Here is a 19,509-nt window from a genome sequence, read left to right on the forward strand (position 1 = left end):
GTTATTGTTGTAATTAGTTATTAAGTTTAATTACATTTTATGTGTATTGCAGATAAAATGCCTAGAAGAAAAATTATAAGGGAAAGCATTGTTCAAAATGATCCAAACTCGATGAAACAAATAGTCTTGAATAATGTGACAAAGAATTGGATCTTCGAATGTTCCGATTATACCTGAGGATCCTACGGAAGTTCAAAGTAATTTTACATTTAATTTACATGCGTGTTGACTTATAATTGATTTTTTTTTAAATTCTTATATTATAATATACCATTTGTAGGTGAAAATGGTTGGACGCGTAGAGGTCGAGGACGTACGCTACTTAGAGAGTTATACAAGTTAGATCCAGTCGAGCATGTCAAGGTATGCAGAAACAGTTTTGGTCAGCCTGTTGGATCTGAAGCTCGACTTTTAGCAGGATACATGGGCATTTTAGCACGAAATGTGAATATGTTGCCTATCAACTACGAGTCATGGCGTCAAATGCCCGATAGCAACAAAAACCAAGCCCTCGATAATATTAAGGTAACAAAATGTTAATGTCATCTGTAATGCTTGGGAAATAGTTTCATTTATATTTACTTTATTAACTTGTGTTTTTTGTAGGCGAGGTTTGCTTTAGAGGTCTCGGATGCTTATGTAAAGAAGGCATTGGGAAAAAGATGGAGAGACAATAAAAGTACTTTGAAGAAAAATTATTATAAGACAAAAACAACCCTCGATGAGAAATTGCAAAATGTCCCGCCGGGTATGTTGAGGTACCAATGGGAAGATGCGGTTAGATTTTGGCATTCTGAGAAAGGCGAGGTATGACGTACTTCCAAACTATTGTAATTATTTTAGTTTATAGTATTTACTATTTACGTACTAAAAATTTTATAACGTAGGATCATGAACGAGTTGGAAAAAGCAATGGCAAAGAACAAAAATTCACTCACACACAGTAGGTCGAGAAGTTTTGCATGTGTAGTGAGGCGGAGGTATTTTAATTTTTAATATTCTCAAATATGTATAACTTTCTATTAAATAATATTTTTACTACTATATTGTAGGAACGGTCGTCCGGTCAAAAAGTTGGACGCCTTCAACTTTTTGAAATTACACATAAGAAGAAAGATGGATCTGCTATGACTCCTGAAGCTGGTGAAATTATGGTACGTTTACTTAATACGATTTGACTTGTTTTAGTTATTTATAGTGTTTATTTTCTAATGGTTTAATTCATTGCTTGTAATGCGACTATTGTTATATTGCATTTGTTTTTTTTAATATATATTGCGTTCTTTTAGGAAAAACTAAAGGAACAAAAGACGGAGTACGAAGTGATTGCTTCTAGTGATAGTTCTGTTCATCTTGAAGACATTGATAACTGGATTATTACTGAAGTTTTGGGTCCTGAAAAGTATGGTCGAGTTCGATTTCAAGGATCTTTTATCAACCCAACCCAATATTTTGGATCCAGCTCGCACCAATACATGGCTTCGAGGAGTCAATCTCAAGTTGAAGTTCAGAGGTTAAAAGACCAGATGGCTCAGATACAAGCAACCACATTTGAGGTTCAAAGGAAATATGAAGAACTTCAGCAACTTAAAACAGAGGCGGCAGCGAGGGAAGCAAAGGCTACAGCGAGAGAAGCAGAGGTTGCAGCAAGAGAAGCAGCGAGAGAAGCAGCGATAGAAGCAGAGGTTCAAAAGAAATATGAAGAACTATAGCTACGACTTCAAAAAGATATGGCATCGAGAGAAGCAGAGCAGAGCAAAAAGTACGACGAACTTCAACAACAGCTTCAGATTATGATGAAGATGTTTCAGCAGTCGCAACTCCTGTCGTCATAGTGTATGTTGCATAAATATTTTTATCATTTTAACTTTTAACGTTTTTGTAAAGAAAAGTATGAATTCACTTTTATTTATATCAATTAATATTATTTGTCATTTAATTTGAAATATTATATAAATTTATTGTTTTTGGTTAGTTTAGATCTGGTTGTTTTGATTTGTTGTTGCGGAGGGTGAAAAAATGTAAAATTTTATTTTAAAAAAATCCCAAAATTAGTGGCGTTTTTTAAAAAAGCGCCGCTAAAAGTCATATCAAATAGTGGCGTTTGTGAAATAAGCGCCGCTAAAGAATACTACTTTTAGCGGTGTTTTTGACCAAGCGCCGCTATAGAACATTACTTTTAGCAGCGTTTTCTTCCTAAGCGCCGCTAAAGAACATGATCTTTAGCGGCTTTTTTCCTAAGCGCCGCTAAAGAACATGATATTTAGCTGCATTTTTTAATAAGCGCCGCTAAAGAAAATAATCTTTAACGGCGTTTATTTCCTTAGCGCCGCTAAAGAACATGATCTTTAGCGGCGTTTTTTTTCTGTAAGCGCCGCAAAAGTTAGCGACGTTGTCGTTAACGGCATTTTTTGTGGCGCTTCTTCAAGTGCCGCAAATGCCTTTAGTGGCGTTAAGAAGCGCCGCTAAAGGCCTAAAAAAACGCCGCTAAAAACATGTTCTGGTGTAGTGTATGCTCGTGGTTAGCTCTCTCGTTGGACTTGAATTTCAGCAAGTTACAAGTCTACAACTACGTGCTTTAACTTCATTATTTTAGAAAAGTAGACCATTGGCTCGTACTACGTCGTAGTAGGAGTACTATAAATTATGGCCACTTCACAAAGAATATTATTGCGTTCTCGGTTGGTTACCTCGTGTTTTCAACTTAAAATTTCTTGGTTTTCCTCAAGAAGGAAGAAGATGTTGCAAATAGCTTTCATTTCGATTCATGGTCATTGATTGCTAGCCACCGAAAGATGGAATGTTGTTCCCGTAGCTTTGTCATTTTGGTAGCCATATTGGGCATTTCATTGTGGCACGATGGACCATAAGAAAGCCAAAGAAAGACATCGCCCCATTACCACGGGTCCCCGTGGGTTGCCAATAGTGGGATATCTTCCATATCTTGAACCGATAATCTTCACTTAGTGTTTACTGATTTGGCTGCGACTTACGGTCCCATCTACAAGCTTTGGCTCGAAACAAATTATGTGTAGTCATTAGCTCGGCACCACTAGCGAAAGAAGTGGTTCGTGACAACGACATCACATTTTCGGAGAGGATCCTCCGTTTGTGCAAAGATTATTACCTTTGGCCTCAATGATATTGTATTTGATTCTTACAGAGTCAGTTGGAGAATGAAGAGAAAAGTGCTTTGATACGTGAAATGCTTAGCCATAGTAGCATTAAAGCTTGTTATGGTCTAAGGAGGAACAAGTGCTTAAAGGCGTACAAAATGTTGCTCAAAGTCTTTGGCAAGCCGCTTGATTTTGGTGAAACGGCATTTTAACATCAATCAATGCGATGATGAGCATCTTTGTGGGGTGGCAAACAGGAGGAGAGCGAAAAGGGCCGACGTTTGGGGCCAATTTCGAGATCTCATAACCGAAATAATGGTGATACTTGGAAAACCAAACGTTTCTGATATTTTCCCGGTGCTTGCAAGGTTTGACATACAGGGATTGGAGAAGGAGATGACTAAAATCGTTAATTCTTTCGATAAGCTTTTCAACTCTATGATTGAAGAAAGAGAGAACTTTAGCAACAAATTGTGCAAAGAAGATGGAAACACTGAAGCAAAAGACTTCTTGCAGCTTCTTTTGGACCTCAAGCAGAAGAACGATAGCGGAATATCGATAACAATGAATTAAGTCAAGGCCTTGCTCTTGGTAAGCTTCTTCATCTATCATACTGCATAGATCATCTTTCTTTTTTATTACCTTATTTTCTTGGGATGCTAATAAGTTTTTTTTTAATCAGGACATTGTGGTGGGTGGAACTGATACAACATCAACCATGATGGAATGGACAATGGCTGAACTAATTGCAAATCCTGAAGCAATGAAAAAGGTGAAGCAAGAAATAGACGATGTTGTCGGTTCGGATGCCGCCGTCGATGAGACTCACTTGCCTAAGTTGCGCTATCTAGATACTGCAGTAAAGGAGGCCTTCCGATTGCACCCACCGTTGCCACTCCTTGTACCCCGTTGCCCGGGCGACTTAAGCAACGTTGGTGGCTATAGCGTACCAAAGGGCACCAGGGTCTTCTTAAACATTTGGTGTATTCAGAGGGATCCACAGCTTTGGGAAAATCCTTTAGAATTCAAGCCTGAGAGGTTCTTGACTGATCATGAGAAGCTCGATTATTTAGGAAACGATTCCCGTTACATGCCGTTTGGTTCTGGAAGGAGAATGTGTGCCGGAGTATCTCTCGGTGAAAAGATGTTGTATTCCTCCTTGGCGGCAATGATCCATGCTTATGATTGGAAGTTGGCCGACGGTGAAGAAAATGACTTGATTGGCTTATTTGGAATTATTATGAAGAAAAAGAAGCCTTTAATTCTTGTTCCTACACCAAGACCATCAAATCTCCAGCACTATATGAAGTAACTTTACTATTGTATTTCTTTTATACCACTTTATTTCCTCTTTGTCATGTTTAGGCAACAATTCTAAGTAATAAGTTTGGCTATATGGTGAAGAATAATGTGTTTATTATACATCATAAGCAATGAGCTCTTTCCCGACGCTACAGCAATACAATGATACTGTGTATTAAGTGAAATCAACAAATCTTTTATTCTAAAATGCATTTTTGTGCTCAAGATTTTGAATTTGCTTAAATTCTTACTATTCAGCTCGATTACAGAAAATTAGGTACAATATCTAAATTGCCCATATCCTCATAAGTTCTCAGCTAGTTGCCCTATAAAGGACAGGCGTGATGGTGATCTCAGTGTGCATCGAAAACCTACAGGCGAACGTGAACTGGAGGTGGTTTCGTGGTAAATGTCAAAGCTATGGAAAGTTACTGGATGCTTTCTTACCTCAAAAGAGAAGTGAAAGGAGTTTATAAGGTTTAACCACAGTTACAATTAAAGAAAACCAAATCCTTTCCTCTTCTCTACATTAGGGACCTCTCCATGCCAGTACGAAATCTCAGATCACATATTAAAATGATAAACTAGATCAAATCTAAGACAATCACTCATCTACTAGAGAATGAATAAGACCTTATAGCTGCTCAAGACATCTGTTTCATGACACTCAGCTAGGATGATGGATGTTTTGCCTCTGTCCCCACAACCTCTTGAACCACCGTCGGAGCTTCTTCGATCCACCAGACATCATTGTAGGAACAATGGCAGCAGCAAACATCAAACAAAGTTACAATACAGTGTTTGCAAGACTGAAGCAACAAGAATCGAAGCAAAGAAAAAGCAAAGCAAAGCAAAAATGAACAAAATTGAATACTCAAAGAAAGTTGTAATCGAACATTACATTTTCATTCAAAATTTGAAATAAAAGGAGTTACAATTTGTTCATTTGACAGATTACCTACTAATCTAATCGCCTCCACTAATTTACAACCAATGTAAGCTTAAGTCAAATACAAAATGAGTGACATATCGCTTTTACATCACCTATCTAATCACTAACTTAATCTTACTAACTATTAAAGCTAGTTGCAATTAAACCGAACTAAATTACAACAAAACAAAACAAGAATGCCGGTTGCTTCATTTGGTCCAAAACCATTCGTGCGCACCAAGCAAAATGAGTGAGCTCGATAGTCACGATCTCGATAGTAGCATGCTTCGGCTCCATGTTGCATTGCGATCCGACTTTCAACACTCCTCCTTGGACCAGATGCAACACATTCCAATTGCACTTCTCAAAGATTCAAATCGAAAGACCTCTAAGGGCTTGGTCATTATGTCGACCAATTGTGCCCTCGAGTCGCAATGCACAAGGCTGACTTCCTTTGCTTGTTCAGACTCTCTAACAAAATGCAGTTTGATTTTAAAATGCTTAGTCTTACCATGGAACACAGGGTTCTTGGCTATTGCAACTGCAGACTGATTATCCACCCAAATTTCAGTTGCTTCATCTTGAGTTTCATTAAGGTCATGAAGCAGCTTCTTTAGCCAAATGGCTCGATTAATCGCTCCTCGCTGCAGAATGTACTCGCTTCACCGTGGATCGAGCAACAGCTTCTTGCTTTTGAACTCCAAAGAAAACACCCCGATCCAAGTGTAAAGAAGTATCTTGAGGTACTCTTCATGTCATCAAGGGATCCTGCCCAGTCACTGTCAGAGTAACCTTCTAGTTTCAGTTGGTTCCCACTTTCAAACATTACACCAAAACTAGCAGTGCCCTTGATGTATCTAAGGACCCTCTTTGCTGCTTTCAAATGTGCTTCATTGCAACAATGCATGAATCTCGATAACAGGCTGACACCAAACATGATGTCTGGCCTGGTTGCTGTTAGATACAACAGACAACCAACTAGGCTTCGATAGTGCCTCTCATCAACCCTCTACTTATCACTACTGCTAGTCAGCTTTTCTCCTTGAGCCACTAGTGTGCTGACTGCTTTACAGTTATGCATGCAAAATTTGTCTAGGATCTTCAAAGCAAATGAGTGTTGGCTGATGAAGATACCTCGATCAGACTGGTGCACTTCCATGCCAAGGAAGTAAGTCATGATCCCCAAATCTGTCATCTCAAACACTTGTCGATTTGGACCTTGAACTCATCAATGAGCTCAACTTTGCTCCTGTCACAAGTAAATCATCTACATACAAGGAGACAATCAGCAAGGTTTCATGTTCTGACCTTTTAACATACAGGGTAGGTTCACTAAGACTCTTCACAAATCCAAGATTGGTCAGGTAAGCATCAACTCTGTCATACCAGGCCCTTGGTGCCTGTTTCAGACCATAGAGGGCCTTTCTCAACTTGTACACTTTGTCTTCATGTCCAACAACTTCAAAACCTTCAGGTTGCTCGATGAAGATCTCTTCCTTGAGAAAACCATTCAGAAATGCTGATTTGACATCCAATTGGTGAACTCTCCACTGCTTCTGAGCTGCTAAAGCAAACAGCAGCTTAATTGTATCCAGTCTTGCCACTGGAGCAAAAGTCTCTAGGTAGTCAACACCATATTCTTGATCAGTAGCCCTTCACCACAAGCCCGGCCTTGTGCTTGTTCGATGAGCCATCAAGATTGTACTTGGCCCGTACACCCATTTAACTCCTATGACCCTCTTGTGTTCGTGCGCTCACCAACTCCCAAGTCGATTTTTGTTGATCATTTCCAACTCGACTTCCATAGCTTTCATCCACTTCATTCTTAGCACCTCTTCAAAGTCTGAAGGTTCAATCACAAAGAACATTGCACCTCTGATAGACATCAGCCAAAGTTCTAGTGCCCCTCACTGGTATGTCATCTACAACATCTTCTCCTGGTCCCTCTTCTATGGGTTCAGCAACCAAGTCCAACTGGTCCATTTCAGACATGTCAGCTTCAACACCATTCCAATTCCACACTTTTTCCTCATCAAACTTTACATCCCTGTTGACTAAGACCTTCTTTGCTGTAGGATCATACACTCTATAGCCCTTCTTGTTGCTGCTGTAGCCAACAAAGATTCCTGGAGTTGCTCTGCTCTCAAGCTTGGTCCTTTTCTCTACTGGAATAAGTGCATAACATACACAGCCAAACACTTTTAAGTGTGTTACCACAGGTTTGACTCCATGCCAAGCTTCAAAAGGAGTTTTATCCTTGACTGCTCGAGTTGGCGATCTGCTGAGCAGATACTGCTGAGGTGTTGATCGCCTCACCAAAACTGCTTCAAGCTTGCCTTGAAACAAGAGGCATCTGGCCATGTTCAGCACAGTCCTATTCTTTCTCTCACAGACTCCATTCTGTTGAGGAGTATAGATATTGTGGTGATGGTGAATCCCAAGATCACACAAAGCTTCAAATCTCTCGACACATATTCAGAGCCATTATCATCCTCAAGGCTCTAATTTTGCAACTGACCGATTTTCAAAGATAAGCCTTGAATTTGCGAAGGCTTCAAACACTTCGACTTTAGCTTCAAGAAGTAGACCCAGACAACCTTGTTAAATCATCTATAAACAGGCAAAGTACTGTTCTCACCGATTGAGGTGTTCTCATAGGGCCACAAACATCGAGTGCACCAATTGAGCTTGTTTTGAGCTCTCCAAGCACTGTCGTGAGAAAAGGTAGTCTAGCTTGCTTACCAAGTCGACAAACCTCACAAACATTCCCACTAACCTCAATTTTGAAATGTCATCAACTAAATTCAGCCTATGTAGCAAATCAAGAGATCTAAAATTGGCATGGCCTAGTCTCTTATGCCACAAATCGGTGTTATCGTAAAAGGTGTATGCCTTTCTTTCTACTTGGCTAACATCCAACATGAAGCATCTATCACCATAGAGACCGAGATTAACTCTAGACCATTCATGTCTTGAACAAGACAACAACCATCCTTGAAAACTAATGTATAGCCCTTTTCAACTAATTGGCCTACACTAAGCAAATTCGGTCTAAATCGGTACAAAAGCACATCCGTGATCGACTTGTTACTCGAACCGAGCTAACCAAAGACACCGCCCCCTTGCCCTTAGCCTCAATCACTTGCCATCTCCAATTCTAATCCTCGAGTGGAAGCTTACATCTCAGGCCCTTGAACGACCTTCTCGCCTGCCGCCATATGGTGTGAGCAACCACCGCCTAGTAGCCAATCATTGCGGCCTTGGTTGTGCCAACAAAGCAAGTTGTTTGTGAACACATGCTCCTCCCGAGCTTGAATGTCCTCAAGCAGTCTAGCTTGTTGCAGAGCGCCTTCATTGGTTTGCCCTTGCACACCTTCTCCACATGGCCAAACCGCTTGCACTTTCTACATCAATATCCGCCTAAACCAAAGAATACTTTTCTCGAATGTGTTGTCTTCTTGCAATGAACACATGGTGGGAACACCCTTTTGCTTCATCTTTTCCGACTTGACCCTTCTATTATGCCAGGCTTCTTGCCTTTTGCACTCACACTCGAGCCTTCACTGGCTTTAGCCTGGAAAGCAGCTTCAGGATTCTCCTCCTGCCTATTTGCCCTCCTTTGCTCAAGTGCATACAGGGAGTTTATCAGTTCAGACAATGAAATGGCTGATAAGTCCCTCGAGTGAAGAGATTTTTGACTCAAATTTCTCAGGGAGAGTTGTAATGACCTTTTCAACAACTCTGCTCTCTGTGAAGTCCACTCCCAGGAGCCTAATGCTGTTGACAATGGCCATTATCCTGTCTGAGTACTGCTTGATGGTCTCAGACTCCTTCATCCTCAAATTCTCAAAGTCTCTCCTGAGGTTAATCACTTGCTGTTGCCTTGTCTTATCAGTCCCCATGAACTCCTCCTTCAGCTTCTCCCAAGCCTGCTTTGGTGAGTCACAGGCCATGATGCGAGTAAAAATCACATCAGAGACTCCATTTTGCAAGCAGGCCATAGCCTTATGCTTCTTGGCTCGCTCCTCAGTATGTTGCCTCATCTGTGCAATGGTGGGATTGGCTCTTAATGGAGGTGGTTCAGCATCATTCTCGATCACACTCCAAAGATCATGTGCCTGGAGATAAGTCTTCATTTTAACTATCCAAATGTGATAGTTTTCACCAGTGAACACTGGTGGAGGTGGTGGAGTGAAACTCATTCTGCTAAACTGATTTTAAGTGCTTCGATCCTTTCTGATTTTAAGCTTTGCTGATGGTTTTGATTTAAACTCAACAAAGTACAAAAATGGCCTCTCAAAGATTCGGCTCATGATACCATTTGTAGGAACAATGGCAGTGACAAACATCAAACAAAGTTACAATACGGTGTTTGCAAGATCAAGCAACAAGAATCAAGCAAAGAAAAAGCAAAGCAAAGCAAAATGAACAAAATTGAATACTCAAAGAAAGTTGTAATCGAACATTACATTTTTCATTCAAAATTTGAAATAAAAGGAGTTACAATTTGTTCATTTGACGCTACCTACTAATCTAACTCGCCTCCACTAATTTACAACCAATGTAAGCTTAAGTCAAATACAAAATGAGTGACATATCGCTTTTACATCAACTATCTAATCACTAACTTAATCTTACTAACTATTAAAGCTAGTTGCAATTAAACCGAACTAAATTACAACAAAACAAAACAAGAATGCCGGTTGCTTCATTTGGTCCAAAACCATTCGTGCGCACCAAGCAAAATGAAATTGAGCTCGATAGTCACGATCTCGATAGTAGCATGCTTCTGGCTCCATGTTGCATTGCAGTCCAGCTTTCAACAATCATGTTTTCGCCGAAATCCTTCCTTGGCCAGTAGGTGGGCTACTCGATTTCCCCCTCTTTATATGTTAGAACTTGATTCTTTTAAAGCTCGCAGAAATTTGTTTCGCTTCCCAGATGAAATTACTAGTCACCAATTTGTCTATGCATGTCGCTTTAAGCTTCTTTATTACCGCCAAGGAGTCGCCTTCTACTTCCACAAACCGGAAACCCATCTCCTGAGTGATTCTGATTGCTTAGGTACGTACTTGCTAAGGCCTCTGCAGTTAGAACATCAAGTGTGTAACGATTCCATAAACAAGTTGTGTCCATAATAAATCCTTCGTTTTTTTTTTTATGATAATACATGTCCTTAATCCTTCCAGATCCTTGTTGAAGCTTACATCGAAGTTTACCCGAACAAAAGGCTCCAAAGGAGGTCGCCACCCTATTGACTTTGTTGGCTTAAGCTTTAACTGTTCCCTTGTTAGTGTTTCTAATTCTCTAGCATAACCCAATGTTTCTAATTCTCTAGCATAACCCAATACAAAGGTAAAAGTCTCAAAACTTGTTTGCTGTTTGCTTTCATGCACCAACCTATTCCTTGAGAGCTAAATTGCCCAAATTGCTACAATAATAATTAGCTTTTGATAATTGTTCCTCCCATTGAATAATTGTCCAACCCGACTTACCAAAGAGTGCTCTACTTGGCTTATCACCCAATTGATTCCCAATTTGTACCAAACCTCGGGGGAATAGGTCTCTTCGATTGGATGCCATGCTATCTACCAATTCAATTCACAAGCTCATGATCTAAATTTGTAGAGATATGAAAATATAATTCGGTTGATTGATAATATAACATTTCATTTTACATCATATTTTACCTTAAAATGTTACCTTAAATTTTTCTTAAAAATTACATTCGTGAAATTTGATTTTAAAATTAATATAAAGTATTTGATAAATGCATTTCACTTTTGTTGTTGAGAAAGAAAAAAAATATGATCCTTTTCTTTTAGGGAAATAAATATATTTTAAAAAAACTATAATTCCATATGTATGTAATTTCCAGACAATAATATATTACTATAATACATTTGATCTTGATAATAATACGATTTTTTTTCTTTCTGGGAGATAAATTAATTGTCTGCAGCATTGTTGTGAGATGGCCAATCATGCAATAGCTCGTACAAATGGCGAACAGTTTAAATGCGAATCACTTAGCGGATTGTTATTTAACGAACTGTCTCGTGGACTGACATTATGTAGACAATCTATATGATACAAGTCTGGCGGACTGTCAAGTGAGAACAAATTTGCGGACACATGAAGCTGCAATCTGTATGACGGGATTGAAGAAATGTGGAGTATATTCGTGAAATGTGCCTGCGGACTGTATCCGCAGTTAGAATGAAGTTGTTTTGGTGCACGCTACCAGTGATGAGTGCGTGTTTGTTTTAGATAAAATCAACCTTAGTTGGTAGATTTTTTTATGTGTTTAAGTAATGATTCACATATTTGGTTAATTTATTTTATGTACTCTTGTAAAATCATTCATATATATTGTAAAGTTTGAAAAAATGAAATATAGAGCAGACTCGATATACTGCTAATTCTCTGTTTTGCTTTCTTTCTTTGTTCTTTAACACCCACAAGTATCCTCCTCCAGGCATGAACTAGGATGATATGGTTAGAGAGAAAGGGATTTTCAAGTGGTAATCAAGATTTCAAGAGGAAGCACTAGACCTGCAAACAGGTAAGTCTTTCTCAAAAGCTGGGGCAGCTCGAAGAATTGGATTGCTTTCAAAGAAATTGACAGGCTTTAGCTCAAACCCTGATGTCACTGTTGGCATTACAGGGAAATCTTCTTGGCATGGAATGTGATGGAATCCCAATGTGTACCACAACACGATATCCTTATTTTCAATAGAACGATCCCTGTTCTCGATGGATTAAAGCAGAAAATCAGGGTAGAACGTATGCATTACAACAATTGATTCATTTATCGAGTTTTATACCTTTCAGACCACACAGCAAGAGTGTCATCTCCCCTACTTTGATAAGTTAGAAGCCCACCAGCCCATTGTTCACTCTTGTTATAAGGGGTCACCCATATCTATTCAAAAAAAGAGCTCAATAAAGAGTGCAAAATCATTAACTCAAGAGCAAAAAAAGGATAAAAGGGTTTTACCTGGTTGTTGGTGAAGGCGCTTCTTAGTTGTGGAGGATCATCATGATCAAGCAAACTAGCTGCAGTTCCTCCAGGAACAATCTTGTATCCTGTTGGATTTCCTAGCCTAGACCTTTTAGAAGGATTAATCATATGCAACTCTGAGGGATCATACAATATAAGCTTAATTTGTGCATCTTTTTCAGTTTTAGCTATTTTTCTCTTAGCTTTCAAGTAGCTCTTCCTAGGGATTCCCCTGGTAAACTCCGTTCCTTAACAAGATTAACATTAACAAACGAATTGTTCGCCCCATCGATATCCATGTCGAGGTGAAAGGTAACAAAGTGATCGTGAACTACTCCGATAAGATTCTCGGAAATGAGAGGACCCGACATGGCATCTTGGTTAGGCGCTTGATGGTAAGGACTGCCTTTCACCATTAGCATTCCTGAAAGCCCTACCTGTACAAAGTTAAATCATACAAAATGAATGGCAAACACTATTGCTGAGGAAGAAGTTGATGAAAATTAATGGCATAAGGGAATGACCTTAACATTTATTAAACCATCTGTTTGAAACTCCCAATCAAAGATGTAATCGTAGTTCCCAACTGATGCTGCCATACGAGCAACGAGAGTTACTTTTGGTCTTGCCTCCCTAATCTACAAGTACAATAATGGAAATAGAAAAACAAATTAAAATATGTTTTCATTTATTATAATTTTATAATGTTTGCAATCTACTCTCTGTATTTGAAAAGCTAAAATCAAGTTCTCTTAATTTTTTTACTTTAAAATGATTATTTATAAAGTTGGTATGATTATAGAGCTACAACGACGCTAGAATAAAAGTTTCACCTCTATTAAATTAAATAGGATTGTGTTAAATTCATATTATTCTTATGAAGTTGGTATGATTATAGAGCTATAACGATGTTAAAATAAAAGTTTCACCTTTATTAGATTAAATAGAATCGTGTTAAGTTTAGATTATTTTATATCTTAATTAAACATTAAAAGTAGATAGAAACCAACTTTTGAAACATGTCGCAAGGCTCTCGTTCTTAAAAGTTTTTTTTTGGTAAAAAGTGTTTTCTATACTATCAATTATTTTGCCATTTACTCAAATTCATATCAAGCAATAAGCATACAATATATGACACGTTTTTAATTGGATGTTGTAGACAACACGAGAGGAATTATTATTTAAGTACATTTTCCCCCGAACAACTTTAGTACTTAAGTGGAAAGAATAATATAATTTGTGGGCCTATTTCGCGTAGTTAAGCTTATTTTAAAAGTACCAGGGTTTATTATTGTTACTATTGTTGGAGTTATTATTACCTGGAAATCAGTGAGTAGGCCGTCTGAATGTCGCCAACTGATGTCGCCGGCATAGCGCTCAAACAGGCAAATCATGTTGGGTTGAACAAATGGGTTTCCATCGGGAGTAGCAAAAATGCCGTCCATGTAATAAGAGTGCCTTGGACAATCATTTAGTGGCACAAGTGGAAGGGCTGACATCCCTAAACCATACTCACCAGCATCCATATACGACTTAAAATACCAGGACTCATCAAGGTCCATGTATGGTACAAAAAATTCTGAAGCGAACCCTCTGTACATCACATCCCTCAGCTCACCATTCTCCGAGTCCCGTACCATGACTCTTGAAATCACCAAACCAGCGCGGTGGTCAGCCTTGAGGTGAAACACCCAGTTGGCCCACTTCACTATATGCCCATCTTCAACTCTAAAACTTCGTCCTTTTGGTTGTTCTATGGAAATTGGGTTCAATGGTTCCATTTTTTGTTCCTTCTTTTGAGCTGTGTACCTGTAATCTGTGTCGGCACTTTTTGGAATGGGGATATCTCGGCCCGTATCAGAGAATTTCAGCACCTCCAACGTATCCAAGTCCACCGTCATGACGAGCCCTTCAATGGGTCTCATGTAGAAATTGGGTGTGCCTTGGTTAGAGAAACACAGGACCTTTACAACTCTTTTGCCTTCTTCATTTGGCCCAAACCAGCCTGCCGAAGGCGGTAAGCATATCAACTCTGATGATGACACCCAACGGGCAGCAATGGATTTGTTGAATTCCGCATTAGAAAAAGGTGCTTTAGACGCCGCCGAAATATCGTCCATAGATAGCACCGGATAGCCTGAGCTTGGATTGATGGCATGGCCAGTGACACGTCTAGAATCCAAGTCCACATTAAGCACATGGGACTGGCCATTCAGCAGAGCCAAAACTTGTGCTTTTCGTGGTGGAAATGGGTCACCTTTTCTCCACTTCAGAACCTGTACCTTGTCTGGTTCATCGAGCAGTATAGTATGAATAGTAGGGAAGGTAAATGAAAAGGGTTCATACGATGAGAGGATGGTCCGGACCCTGTTGATTTCTTTCACAGTAAGAGGATCAAGTGGATGGTAAGGGGTCTTAGCTGAGTGATCTATCGGTTTTTGAGTTTGCAGTGAGTAACCAGGCAACGATGAAATGCTAGAACGGTACCATGAACCTACAATAATGAATAAAACCAAGCATGAAATGAAACAGAAATGAAGACATGAAGTTTTCTCCATAATTTCCCCTAAAAGCTAAAGGTAATTCAGATCAGAGTGGCAAAGCCTTTATTGTTGCTTCGGTTGTGATATGAAAAACGAAATTTCCAAGGCCACATGATTATGTGGCCTTAACTAACAGAACTTGTCATTTATCATCGTCGGTACCTGTTGTAATTATATGCAGTGATTCAAATAAGAAGTTATAATTTGGTTATTAACTAAAAATTACTATTATTTATAGTGATAGTTATTTTTTTAATTCAAAAGTTATGTTTTTAATTATTAATAATTATTCATAATTATTCCTTAGATATCTATTAAATAATTATATTTATTATTTAAGATATAACTGTCCACTTAGGTAATAATGTCTCTATGAAGAGAAATAAGATCTTTTATAAATAAGAGTCAACTTTCATTTGTATGAGATACCTAAAAATATAGAAATAAAGTTTTTTTCTATTTCTGCCACCTTCTTTTGCATTCATATATTGTTCTATAAAGACTTACTGCAAAAATTCTTTATAGAAATTAATATCGTTGCTATGCTCTGCTCAATGCTCAGTGGACTGCTTCTATTAGTGTAAAACTTAGACAGTCATTGGGCTTCATTGTATCCTTGAGATTTATTTGTCAGTAACTCTTTTGCACACCATAATATAGGTGGGGGTGAATAGAACATTAAAGAAAGTGACATTGATACACGCCTTGAAGTATTCGTTAATTTCTTATAAGTTTATTTTTATCTTCACACGCCAACAATTTTAAGGTTTTATTTTCACATTTTATGAGAAATTAAAAAAGACTTGTCTGTCACCACGTATTCACATGCCAGTACAAGCATGGTACCTTGAGGACGGATATTGGCAAATGTAGTTGCATCAAGGTTAGTGACCTTGTCAAATTTTGATTTAAAAGAAATCTTTATTGCAAGAAAAGGTATGTTAAATTCATTGTTTTACTCTAATTGCATGATTTAGATTTCAATTATTATGTGTTTATTGAATTGTATTATGCAAAAGATGTGGGCAATGGCGGAGCCAGGATGTTAATCTTGGGGGGGAGCTAAAATTAGACGTGTTATGTAATAATCGACAATTGATTCAAAAGAAACAATATTCCAACATAACAATCGAATTAAACATATAAAAAATCGATTCAAAAAAGCAGTATTCCAACATGACAATCGATTTAAATGTAAAAAATCAATTCAAAAGAATCAATATTCCAAAAATTAAAAAGAAATAACATATCATTACTTAAAAATGTACACGACGTTCTTTCAAGGAAATAAAATCACTAAGTATAAAGACTGAATCAAAAGTTTCAGTAATCTCTCTCTCAATATAAACAACAAAATTATCTATAAGAAACTCTTCCTTCATTTTGTTGTGAAACTTTATTTTGACAATTGTCATCACTGAAAATGCTCTTTCTGTAGTTGCAGTTGAATCAGGAAGAGTCCACAAAAGACGAATTAATCTATCAACAAGAAAATATACCTTTGATATATGTGTCTCTGCTAATCCTTCACAAAGATTAGAAATTGTGGACAAATTTTACAATTTGAGATGATTTGAAACATTTTACTTATAATGTTGCAGCTGATACTTGAAGATTACTTTCTCTTACTCAGAGAAATAAAAGGATAATATTTTTCACAATACAGCAAATATAACCCATACTGAAGGATTTATAAGCATCCTTAGGATCCAAAGTAGAGCTAAGGGTAAGAAGATCAATTGTCCGTTCATTAAATTTACTATTTAGCTCAAGAAGTGAGAATTTATAATATTAAAATCAATATGTTGGTGACAACCATGTTTTACCACATATGGAGAATCTATATCAAGAACCTCAATATTGTACTTTTCACAAAATGTTTTCACAACTTCCAACAAATTGTCCCAACCATCTTCTCTCAACTTTTGTTTCAAAGTTTTGGTGTTTGAGACTAAATGCATAACATTTACTATATCTAGGGATTTTTGTTATAGATGTTGACAAAGAATATCTGTAATACTCATTATCTCTTTCATTAGATGTAACGCCCTAAATTCGGCCTAGACGTTATGGCCAAATCTCGGAAGTTACATTAACAATACTTGAAATTATTTACTTTTTGAAATTGACTAGGGTTGAGGTGTTTTCTGAAAACTTAAAAATTTAAATACTTAATGATTTTTTTCTTTGAAAAAAATAGTAAAGTGCAACATTATATTATAATGTCATTTTAAGTCATTTGAAAATAAATATTTTGTATTATAATTATTTATTAAAAAGGTTTTGGGTAAAAATCTTTCGCAGCGGACTTTCATAAAACTACTTAGAAAATTACGGATTATAATTTTGTTTTAAACCACGTAAAATCGTAAATAGTTTAAATGAACTCCATATTTTAAAATACTTGAAATCGTATAAATTTTTTTATGCATGCATAGCAGTTCTAAGTTATAAAATAACGAACAACCCAAAATAAAAGAAGTGTCCAAAGTCCACAAACAGAAACCACATAGTTTAAAAATCCATAAAATAAACCATTCGAGAGGCCCCACCGAATGCTAAATCCAAGCTCCATGTCCGAGTATTAAAAGGTTATAGCACTAAAAGGGTGAGCTTTTAAAGCCCAGTGTGGGTCTTTTAACAAATAAATGTAATTAAACACATAATGTTCAATCAAGTAAATATTTCACTTTATGCATATGACCATAGTTATGTTGTTTTATAAAATATTTACGTAATTTTATTTAAAACATCCTACCCATCATCGGTACACACCACAATCGAGTTCCCCAGAACTCGTCCATCCAAACACTCCAATTTGTGAATAGTGTCACAGTAATGCAGATAAACTGCCACTTAATAATATTGTGTACAAGCCACCACTTATGCAAATAAACTGCCACTTTATAATATTGTGGACAAGCCACCACTTTTTAGATAAACTGTCACTTCTTCATCCTTTCACATATCCCACACCATGCATGTGATATGACCACAAAAATCACTTTTTCACTTTGGCATGTGAGACATGCTCATTATATCACTTATCACTTAAAATCACATAGGCATGCTTAACATGCTGATCACATATTTACACAATATATATATATATATATCAATATTTCACATTTTATAAATCATATGAAACTCACATATGCCATAACATCACATAACATGAGAGTGAGATTTTCATACATTTTATATCAATAATAATAATCAAGATCACACATCATACAAATCACAAAAAGCAACAATTTAGTCTCACTTACTTGGATATTCCAATTCGATGGGTTTTTATTCCTCTTTTCGAATACATAGAGTATTCTTAATAAGCACCATTTAATAATACTAATAAAATTTCAACAACATGAAACATAGTTTCATATTTTTTTTAATTAATGTAGAACCCACACCTGATTGTAAATCTGATGTGTTACAACTCCCTAAAACGCCTACACTTGGATCTATCCAATGGATCACCTAGTCACACAAACGATAGTCCTTCGTTAAAGTTTACCATGATCATCATAAGAGATAAGTTTATTAAACGAATCTCCCATTTGACACTTACCCTTGTGAATTAAGAATCGTGATTCCTTTTACGAGTTTGACAATTTTTCGTGTTGATGTTGATTAGCCCTTCAAAAAGACATCATAACTAAAAGTTAATAAACAAGGAAAAAACTCACAATAACTCTTATGAATATTCAGTCAAGAGAGAAATAGTGAGGGAGGAGTGGTTCTCATTCAACCCTTGTACTTACTCTATCTCGGTCGAAAAAGAGAGATCGATGGATCGTCTTGATTTCGATCAATAAAAATTGAACGATCTAAAAAAAGGGGTTGATTAAGAGTAAGTTTATGAAATAAACACTTAGAATATAAGAAAATAAGTGAAATAAATAGTGCAGGATTTTTTTTACATAATCATCAGCGGTGGTGCTACAGCGGCGACAACTGTGGTGGTCCGGAGACGGAGGTGGGAGTTCAACTGAGGAGAAGAAAAGAATATGGGTTCGGTCACTCACTTAAAAGAGGAGAAATGAGAACAGAGAAAAATAAGAAAAAGAGAGGAGTTGCGTAGGGGTTGCCATAGTGGTGGAGGCTAACACTAAGGGCGATGGTGGAACAAAAAGAAGAAGAGAAGACGAGGTTGGGTGATGGAGTGAGTGATTTTGAGGTCGAAAGGTGGTGGCTAATAGTGGAAAAAATGAAACCAAAATCAAAATAATGGTGGTTCAAGGTGGTGCAAAAGGGGAGGAAGAGAGAAAATAGAAGAGCAAAGAAGATGAATGGCAATGAAAAGGAAAAGAATGAAAAGATGGAACAAAAGGGTGTTCTTCATCTTGTCTAGGTTTAATGAATCACACAAGGTAAAGGTGAAGAGAGTGGTATGTTGAGGGGACAAATGAGCAAAAAGGGGATCATGGGAGTGAAAGTTAACTCACATACAAGGAAAGAATCTAGAATTGAACATAGAACCTTTAGGAAATTAATTAAGCTCTTAACGACTTGACCACTCACTTGCTTGTTATCATTTTAACAAAAAAAAATATTTAAAAGCATGGGATGACCTTTGCTAAAGGTTTAAAACAAATTTGCACTAAATAGAAA

General features: G+C 37.3%; 2 pseudogenes; one reads left to right on the forward strand and one right to left on the reverse strand.

Moving 5' to 3' along the window:
- The first annotated feature begins 2,739 nt into the window (after positions 1–2,739).
- LOC105789198 (ferruginol synthase-like) lies at positions 2,740–4,565 on the forward strand (annotated as a pseudogene).
- A 7,181-nt stretch (positions 4,566–11,746) lies between these two features.
- Positions 11,747–14,993, reverse strand: LOC105789195 (amine oxidase [copper-containing] gamma 1-like; annotated as a pseudogene).
- Positions 14,994–19,509: the final 4,516 nt, after the last annotated feature.

The sequence above is a fragment of the Gossypium raimondii genome, chromosome 2 (assembly GCF_025698545.1).
Source record: "Gossypium raimondii isolate GPD5lz chromosome 2, ASM2569854v1, whole genome shotgun sequence".
Taxonomy (NCBI): Eukaryota; Viridiplantae; Streptophyta; class Magnoliopsida; order Malvales; family Malvaceae; genus Gossypium; species Gossypium raimondii.